The 7,961-nt window shown below is 35.9% G+C and overlaps 1 protein-coding gene across 3 annotated transcripts in view; it reads left to right on the top strand.

Annotated features, from left to right (window-relative positions):
- Window positions 1-7,961, top strand: part of rbks (ribokinase) — a 36,486-nt gene that overhangs the window by 2,572 nt on the left and 25,953 nt on the right. The gene's annotated exons all lie outside the window — the stretch shown is intronic.

Here is a 7,961-nt window from a genome sequence, read left to right as displayed (position 1 = left end):
TTTCTTTAAGCTCAAATAGTCAGGATTTTAATTCAAATGAGATATTTAATGCAAAAAATGTTATGTTGTAATACCAGACAATTTTGCAACAAATGAACAATATAGAACAATTAAAAATAATATAGATGCATTAAGTTACATAAAAAAACGTTGCCAACAACAATAACAACAGCAATAATAATACTAATAGTAATAATAATAATAACTGTATACACCAATAAACAAAGTATTGCCTAAATTGCAGTCTTCTTCTTCTTCTTCTTCTTATTATTATTATTATTATTATTATTAATATTTCTTCCTATAATAATAATTATATTTTTTATTATATATTTTCTTCTTATTATTTTTATTATTTCCATTTTTTATTTTTGTGGGTTTATAAAGGCACTATAATAATAATAATAATAATAATAATAATAATAATAATAATCATCATTATCATCATCATCATCAAAGGTAACCTTATTATCCAAACAGCAGAAAACTTGCTGGTATTAACATCCAAACGGCTTAATACAATTCTTTGATAATCTCAGATAGAGATGCAAATAGATGGAGTGAGTGTACACTGTGATGCACATTTTGCCATTTAATAATGAGGTGTTTTTTTTTCTGCAGCGTTCAGACTTCAGTTCCTCCTGTCATTTATAAGACAATAGACCCTGTGATTCATTGTGATGCACCAAACAGGGCCAATAAAATAAGCCTGTGGTTTTCTGAAATGTCTGAATGAGACACTGTGATTCACTGTGCTGGAACTTTCCAAAACAAAAACATATAAAAGGCGGTATACAAAATATAGCAAGCGGCGTGACAAACCATTCATTATTTTATTTTTTTTTTCTTCTAGAAAACCGAAGCAGTAGTTTAATGGTGGAGTGAAATTGGCCACACTGACTAGACACAATTAAATCTCTCTGGTTCCAAATCTCGTTTCCACATTCTATAAATTTGTATGATTTCATCAAATGGTTATATTGACTATTATTTTTCCCAGCTTCTTTATACTTCATGACATATAATCCAAGTTAAATCCATTTCAGGATCGGTTCATTTGTAGAACATGGAAAAATGCAAGAAACCTTTAAGGGGGTGAATACTTATGCAAGGAACAGCTTTAGCACATCTGGACAGTTGAGCATTTTTTTACAGTCTTCATCTAGGAGTGACGCTTCTTCATTTGTAGGCCCGTCCTCTCAATATTTGGCCTGTTTTAGATGTGAGATTAAAGAGTGATTATTTGAGTTACCGGAACCTTTATCTCAGCTTGGATCAAACTTTCCTTGTTCTGATGCTTAAACATTAACCGAAGCGCTTGACCTCTGATGATTATATGCATCGCTGTCATGCTGACACATGACTGGCTGTCTGGATTATAGCATAAGTGAGCAGATGTGCTCATAGTCACATGACCTGTGAGTGTATATAATCTCAGATCTATCAATTTATAGATTTTAATTAGACCGTGTCATTCTTTCAGGGATTTTTGTTTTATGATATAATCTGTAAAGTTGTACACTGCTGCAATTCTGCAGACAGGACACGTGTTGTATTGGTCAACAACTTTTAAGCGATTGTCCCGAGACATTTCTTAATGTCTGTGCTGTTATTCTTATTTTCCGTGCTGTGGGCGTAACGCTAATCTTTGTCTCACTATCCAAATTACTTGCTTTTCTTTCATACATTGTTCTGTACGCATCATGATCGAGTCGGTCTACTGATCCCTGCTGCATTATTCTAAACCAGCACACCACGATACTGAATCTTAATATCCCATACAGCACTAAAGCAGGAAAAAGGAAACAATTATAGGTTCACTTGTACATATGGAAGACATTGTATCTCAGAATAACTTCCCTGGAAAAATATTCTTAACCGTGTTTGGCCCAAATGTGAGTATGTCTGTGAGAAAACTGGAAGAGCGTCTTAGTTTAGACAAATAATACGCAGCCATAACGCAGTGACCGTGTCCTGGATGTGTGGGAGTGTGGATTTGGATTTGGTCCTGTACAAACACAGACCTGCTGAAATAATTGCTGTGTCATGTTAGCTACAGGTCAGGGCAGGTAAAAAAAAAAAAAAAAAAGGTACGCCTTTGTAAATGTTTTCTATAAAACGTCATGGTAAGCCTATTGTGCAATTAAAACAAATAAGATTTGATCTTTAACACTTGAAAGAGCACTTTTTCTGCCGTTTATGTAAAACCTATTTGTATAGTGCACTTTAAGGAACCAGGAAAGCAACAGCATATTGTTAGAATAAACAACAGGGTGGTGTGATGCATGTCTTGTGGATGCCATGGCGAATTGCCAACAATTAAAATTTACCAACAATCAAAACATATGATTTCATTGCTTCAACAAGTTTCTTAATCAGTAGATGTCAATTCAATGAATGATGTTCATGTAGTATGACATAATTAAGTTGCATTGTGAAATCTCATGTGGATGTTGGCATGGATTAAAGCTATAACTTTACTATAATAATACTAAATATATATGTATAATACTGTACAATATTGTACAAATTTTATACTATACTATTCTATACTATAATAATACTGTATTGTGCTATATTATACTAGTAATATACTATATTATATTATACTAATACTATAAAGATACTATACTATATAATACTATACTATAATAATACTTTACTTTACTATACTATACTAAAACTAATACAACAAGTTTATTAATCAGTTGACGTGAATTTAATGATGTAAAATGAGTCTGATCAGTGCAGTATAACGTAATTAAGTTATATTGTGAAATCTCATAAAAATGTTGGCTGTGATTGAAGCTATAACTATACTATACAATACTATACTACACTAATACTAAAATAATACTATACTGTACTATATTCTACTAATGCTGTAAGAATCCTATACTATACTATACTATACTATACTATAGTGATAAACCGAGATGTCTGATCAATGCAGGGTAAAATAGTACTGAGGTAATGTGACCTTTGTATAACTCCAGAGTAATGGGTTCAGCTCAGGTTCGTTCTCGAGTTTTTAAATCCTGTTAGATATACGAAGACTAATTGTGTTCATGTCACATTTAAATCATGTGAAACCGATTTATACATTTGAATGATGTAAATTCAGTAACCTTTTTTTAGTGCACGGTGACTTAATGTACTCCTTAATACGAGTACAGCCCTTTTATTTATATACCTACTTTACAGCAGCTAGAAACAAACCTCGTTTTTTTTTTTTTTTTTTTTTTTTTATTTGAAGCCAATATAATTTGAATACATGAAAAAACAACATGTTGTAGAAAAACTGTAACCCAAAATCCTCAAGAAATATATATGTAATAGGGATATCTTTCCCTCTGAGTGTTACAAAGCTCTGATACTGGAGACTCCTTAAATAACGTACATAATATCTGTCCTGAAATAACCAGACAGGGACCTTTATAAATAAATAACTCCATAAAGAGACTTTTAATGTTAATGTATTTAATGTGTTTAGACTGCAGCAGGGTTTTTATGAGGTACTCCAACCGTAATCATAAACTAAACATCTCCTCACAGAAAAACGCTCATTAACAGTTACTTGTTTTACTTATTCTGTATCCTGTGACCCTGTGAATTTGCTGTTACTATAGAAACAATGACATGTGAGAACGACAGCGTTAATAGCGACGTGAGATCGGCTTTGCAGCTGAAACTGCTGTCAGAGCTGCTGTTAGAGCAAACGGATCGCCATCTGAAGGAAACATTCAACACTGTACATTTCTTAGTATAATTATCTGTACAATTATACAAGCATGACACATACATTTCAGGATGCCGTAGAGCCGTCGAAGCGACAATTATCAACCCGTATCTACAATAATAATACAGACATTAAAGACATAGAATAGACATAGAAAATAAAATACCTTCAGTTTCATGTTTCCACCGAAAATGATTTCAATGAAATTCTAGTAATACCTTTTTAAAACAAGATGTAAACATACATGCCTCTGTTTCATCTGATTCTGTTTCTTACCTTAAATTGTGATTAAAGAAAGTGACTGAAGCTGAGAGCCTTTTATGTATATCGTTATACACAATTACTGCACAAATCATGTTATCTGTACATACATGTATAAAATCAGCTACCCTGTGCGATTGTTATTCTAACCACACAAATATGAATTTGGAACTGCCATCAAATATTTCAGGGGGATCCTGAGCTTGAAAATCCACCTTTTACGATCCTCTAGTCTGTATAACGCATAATTAATGCAAATATGGAAGAAACCTAGTTGTTGGCCCAGTTAGTTGAAAGCTTTGTTGAAGCATTGATAATTTCTAAAATAAGAAGAGCTAGTTGTTTTGTTTTGTTTCCCGGTTTTGGAAATTCCATCAGAAATCTCTGAATGTTAGCGCTGAGCTATTCAAATTATGCGAAGATTTGAGCTGGGAAATACCAAAAATAAAGATTTAAAAGACTGGATCAGATCTGGATGCATTTTTCGAAAGAGGTCCACATGATAGCTTTAGAGTAGGCTGGAGCATGACGCATAATATGCTAAAAGAAATGTAGGATTTTCTGCATTTAAATGGCAGAAGAGCAAAGCAGCAGGTGTTTTGAATGCTCCGATATGAACTGATCTTCTCTGGAAGCCCCGCCCCTTCCACCAGCTCACATTAGTACTGCTTCGACCAGTGTATTTGTGGTGCTTGAAGGATCAGATAGATAGATAGATAGATAGATAGATAGATAGATAGATAGAGACAGACAGACAGACAGACAGAAGGATGGGTGGATGCATAGATGGATGGATGGATGGATGGACGGAAGGAAAGAAAGTAATTTCAGGATATTACATTTTAAATTGTTCAATTTATTTCTAATGAGAAAGCCAGATGTGACAAAGATGCAGAAAAACCCCTTATGACGAAGAAACCTTGAGAGGAACCAGAGCCAAAACGGAGCCCATTCTCATCTGGGTGACTCCGGATAGTGTGATTGTGAATAAGTTGCCTTCTCTTACTGTGTACTATATGGTCTAAAAGTGCAATTTGAGTAACCAGGAGACTGAATCTAGTTTTAACAGGAAGCCTACTTTGCTGTTGTTAACAGTTCACTGTTCACTGATGGAGACTTGAGTGCAATACTGATTGTGGCAATTACAGTCCAAAGCTATCTTCATGGTGTCAAAGTGCTACTATCCACTGTAATCTCAGGTCTTTTAGCTAGTTAATAAAAGGGAATAAAAGCCTAGAAAAAGGCAATGGCTTAGCTTATTTTTGTAGATTTTATTTAATATGTATATGCTGTATCAGTTCAAGTAGCCTATTACCCGGGGTGTCATGGTGGGGTGGAGGGGTGGAGGGGTTATTGGGGCTCATGAGGAACAAGTATTTGTGTTAAGGTCTAAAACTAAAACTTTTATTTGTGTTAAGGTCTAAAACCTTTTAATAATAATTAAAAATGTAATATACTATATATCTATCCCTAATGAGCAAACCGGAGGCGACGGCTGCGAGGAAAAACTCCCTGAGAGTGTATGAGGATGAAACCTTGAGAGGAACCAGACTCAGAAGGCAACCCATCCTTGTTTGGGTGACACTGGACAGTAAATAATGAAAATGTAAATAATGTCCTTTCTACAACAGTTTATAATTGTGCAACCCAGAATGTAGAGAGTGCAACCTGAGGAACTAACGGGTCACCGCAAACTCTGAGTTCACAATGGACCCAACACTAATACCTTCCTGTAGTCTTCAAGTCTTCAAATGATTGCTGATAAAGACCAGACCATACAGCTGACTGATGATGACCATGTGGCCCTATCCACAACAGTCCCATGAAACTGGCTGACCATGCAGATCAATCCCTGGCAGGGTGACCACCGAGCGACGAGACTCCAACCAGGGGTAGAACGTCCGGATTGAAGAATTAGATCTGTTCTTCTTTTGCTATAAGGAAAGTCTTGAAATTCTTATCAGTGCTAATCACATGTACATTTCAGAGGTGATGGTTATTATGTAGCTATTAGGGATTAGCTTTGGAGAAAAAAAAAACAAACCTCTGGAGAATCACTTTAATCAGAGACAAGCACCTCTCAACCTGCTTTTTTCCAGCGATCTTGGGCGCTTGCCCACACAGAAGAGAAATATCTCAAGAACCATCAACAGCTCTTTTCACTTTTCACTGTTAATCTTGACACAAAGGTATAAATGACACTTTTGTGATATTCCCAGAAGCAAGCAGACTTATTAAACACACACACACACACACACTGGCGCACACACAGTTGTTGTTCTCAGAAGCCATTCAAAATCCAGCTATCGACTTTGCCCTTTGAAAGCCAGACGCTGTGTCGAGTCTGTGTCTATGTTTGAATGTCTTTTTTTCTTTTTCTTTTTATTTATTTATTTATTTTTTTTTATACTTTTTTTTTCTTTATGGGCTGCACGAGATACATTCGCAAACCAATCAAAGTGCCACGCATGACTTTGAAGTACTAAATCCACTTTTCTCTCTGGCTGCTGTTTATATGCTCTATGTTGGTCTGAGCTGTGGGTGAGACAGCGAGACTGAACCATCCCCAGCATCTCGTGTTAAAGCCAGAGGGGGCCACCTACTGATCATCCGAGCAGCCTGAGCACTCGCATCCTCTCTTACAGAGCAAACAAGGTCTGAATCTGCAGTTCCATGATTTTAGTACACTGTTGGAAAGGTGTGTAACGGAGATACAAAACACTCTCAGTCAGAAATTCTTCACAAAACCTCCTACAGTATAAAACCACTTCCATTTACTGTATAAAGAAGAATGCACTAAGATCTTCCACTCTCAAGGGCTTGATTGTGTGTATGAGTCAGCCAATAAGAGCCAGCGAAAGGTTTTCTCTGAAAGTAAACGGTTTGTTTTGTATTGGCCTGTGGGTTCAAAGTCTCGCACAAGCTGTACCAAGTGGTTTCCCCACTCTTTCTTTGTGGAAGGAGAAAAAGGATGTAAACAGCAAGCCGCTGAACGACTCACGTCACCACACACCTGTTTGCGGTCCCGTGGCTCAGGAGAGTCACTGACTGTGTCGATGTTTGCTACGTGACTGAGTGATAGTTCAGACACTCCAATCTGAGACTAACATCTGTTTAACCCTTTGTGAGCACAAAAAATGGATACAGAAAAAAAGATGGCATTTTTTTATTGATTTTATTAGAAAAAACGAACAAACAAAAATAAACAAGCATCTATATTTGTTTTAAGGATTTGAGAAAAAGTTTCCTTGTGACCTCCACATATTTCCACAAGAATACGAATAAATGTCGAACAACGAACACCTGACGATTTTGACTGTTGGCTGGTGTCTGACTAAGCTTTAAGGCAGCTTTAATGTTTTAAAAAACAACCTAAAAGATCACTGGAGTTAAACTTAGTCTATGGTTAAGATTTAGGTATAGAATTGATCACATGCATTGATAATTATGTCAATAGATGATCCTCACAACGAAAAACAAATGTGTGTGTATGAGATTCAAGCAGGTGTGGTAAGTCTCATGTACTTGCTTGTCTCTAGACGCTGACTCAATCAGACCTCATTAGATTTAAGGCTCCATATCAGATGACAAACGTCATTGGCGCACACACGTTCCTCCTACAGTACTGAATTACATCACTGTCCTCCTATTGCAACTTAATTATAGATTTCAGACTTTCTTTGTTGAAGTCAGTGTGGGAGTCTGTATTTCATAAAAGCAGTGTGTGCCAGTGCCTTTGCCCTGTCTACTGTTCTAAGGTACGAGGCCAAGAGTGTGTGTGTGCTCAAGACAGCAAAGTATATATTTGAATAATAGGGATGGGCTACATGACAATGTGATATATACATCAGGACCTTTTAGAACATTATCATATCACAGTGCACTTGAATGCTTGAATCTGATTGGTCAGAAGGCATTGGGTTGATTCTGTTAACAGTTAGGACTTACATTTACATTTACA

This window comes from Tachysurus vachellii, chromosome 10 (genome assembly GCF_030014155.1).
Source record: "Tachysurus vachellii isolate PV-2020 chromosome 10, HZAU_Pvac_v1, whole genome shotgun sequence".
Classification (NCBI taxonomy): domain Eukaryota; kingdom Metazoa; phylum Chordata; class Actinopteri; order Siluriformes; family Bagridae; genus Tachysurus; species Tachysurus vachellii.
Note: the sequence above shows the minus strand (reverse complement) of the source record. Positions and strands in the feature narration are given on the sequence as shown.